This window comes from Belonocnema kinseyi, chromosome 5, assembly GCF_010883055.1.
Source record: "Belonocnema kinseyi isolate 2016_QV_RU_SX_M_011 chromosome 5, B_treatae_v1, whole genome shotgun sequence".
Classification (NCBI taxonomy): Eukaryota; Metazoa; Arthropoda; class Insecta; order Hymenoptera; family Cynipidae; genus Belonocnema; species Belonocnema kinseyi.
In genome coordinates this window covers 40,192,596-40,195,184 of record NC_046661.1, presented here as the reverse complement: position 1 = coordinate 40,195,184, position 2,589 = coordinate 40,192,596, and positions in this window count along the sequence as shown.

Sequence of the window (2,589 nt, the reverse complement as noted above, 5' to 3'; positions counted from 1 at the left end):
TCTGACGCCCCGTACCGCATCTACGTTTATAATATCTTTAACTGGAACCTCTCCGCGATCGACCATTCGCGCAATTTCTAGATTCGTTATATTAGGTATTTCAGGTTGGGTCGGAGAAATACAAGATGTCTGCATGTCGAGGGCCAAACAATAATATGAATTGCATGGGACAAAACTATATTTTTTTCATAATTTATAAAAAGTTATTTTTTACTACAATTAGTGTACTTAAATATTATTTTTAATTTTGAAAAATCTATTCAATTAAATAATAAGTTCGATAACAAAAATGCATTGCCATTTTATTATTTAAATAAATTTATTTTAAACATGTCATAAAATACAAATACACTTGTGGTGAAAAATATTTTTTGTAAGTAATTAAAAAAGGAAGTTTTGTTTCATGCAATTAGTATTATTGTTTGGCCCTAGGCGTGCAAACATCTTGATAGTCAACGTAAGAAGATGAAATACCTTTAAGGCCATGTGATACAGTTTCCCCGGCTTTTCTTCCACAAAAATGAAAATTTTTAAAATCTGAATTCGGAGGTGCTATAAAATATCATAACGGACGTTCCCAGACTCTTTTTTGAGGTATAATAACAAAAAAAATGTATTGTGATAAATAAAAATTTTATACGTATGCATTATTTTGAGGTTACGTCGTTTTTCATCTCTGCCTTTCCGATAATCTGGAAATTATTGATGAAATAAACTTTGTTGATTGGCTGCAAACAAGGTTAGTTCCGGGAGATTAGTTACTATTTTTGTTTGCAAGTCCAAAGTTTTCGGCCAAAAATATTGTGTAGTTTGGAAGTAACGCTCGGGTGAATTGTAACACACATAACCTCGAAATATACACGTACGTTACCAATATCAAAAAAATTTTGATAAAAAAACACAAAAAAAAGTGTGCGCAGACGCCCGTTAGCATGTTCGATATCATTTTCCAAATTTTAAAGACAAAATATTTATTATTCTAGACAAAAAGCCGGGGGAACTTAAAACTGGTAAAATCGATAATTTTCTAAGTATCACATGCCCTTAAATGTCTTTCCGGAAGAGCCTCGAATTTATTCGGATTAGGCTCTCGGATTGAAAAGTGAATCACGATGAGACCCGGATGTATGCGGATTGGGCTTACGCATTGAAAAGGATTGAAAAGGATTGAATTTGGGTTTGAATTCAATAGGATTGGAAAGACGGATTAAAATGCGGTTTCGGAAACGCCGCGGATTCAATTGGATTGAGAAGGAATGAAAGATTTTTCGGATTAGTGTCGGATTCGTTCGGATTGGCTTTGGATTCAGTCAGATTCATTCAGATTGAACTTCAAGTTGACGCACGGATCCAAAAGGATTCAAAAGTTTTTCCGAAAGATCCTCGGATTTATTTGGATTAAGCTCTCGACTTGCAAAGTAAATCACGCTGAGACTCGGATTCATTCAATTTGGGCTTATACATTGAAAAGGATTGAAAAGTAGTTTTGGATTCAATCGGATTGGGGGCACGGATTGAAAAGGATTGAAAATTTAGGTTCGAATGCAATCGGATTGGAAAGACGGATTGAAACGGATTGAAATGCGGTTTCGGAAAAGCCTCGGATTCAATGCGATTGAAATTCGGATTGAGAAGGAATGAAAGATTTTGCAGATTAGTGTCGGATTCAGTCGGATTAATTCGGATTGAACCTATAGTTGACCCACGGATTCCAAAAGATTCAAATGGATTCAAATGTCTTTCCAGAAGAGCCTCGCATTTATTAGGATTAGGCTTTCGGATTGAAAAGTGTATCACGATGAGATTCGGATTCATTCGCATTGGGCTCACGCATTGTAAAGGATTGAAAAGTGTTTTTGGATTCATTTGGAATGAGGGCATTGATTGAACAGGATAAAAAATTGAACCTCGTATTCATTCGGATTGAATCAGGAGTTGGCGCATGGATTGAAAGGGATTGAGAAATTTCTTCGGATGGGCTTGGATGTAGTCGGATTAGTTGGCGTACAGATTCCGGGATGATTCAGATGACTTCGGGTAGCATCGGAATGAATTCCTATCCGAAATTTTCGCCAGGGTACGACTTAAAGAACCTTAAAGGAAAAAGTATAGGTGAATGGAACGTAAATGATTTTAAGTTAGAAAACGCTAGTAAAGATACCGGCAAATAGAAGCATTAAATACTAATGAAGTTATGTTAGGATAGTTCTACTCAAAATATGGCAAAATTTCAAGGGATCAATAGCATTAATAAGAACAGCTGACTCAAAACTTAAAAACTGACTCAATAAAACCTAAATAATATGATTCATTAGATCTTAAGAACAAAATTAGACAGAAAGGAACTTTACCTTTCAGACAAAATAAAATACTAAAGTACTAACAGCAAAACACAGAACTTAAAATTTTATAACAGGAAACAAACTACTCTGACTATTTGTTAATAAACTAAATTACACAGCTTAAACTGGATTAAAATTTTTTATAAGTTAAGGTGGTTTTAGCGTGAAACGAAATCCATGCTAAAAAGCTGAAATTTTTATTATAACTTCTTTAACTATTTTTGAATACATCTGCGAAGTTTCAGAT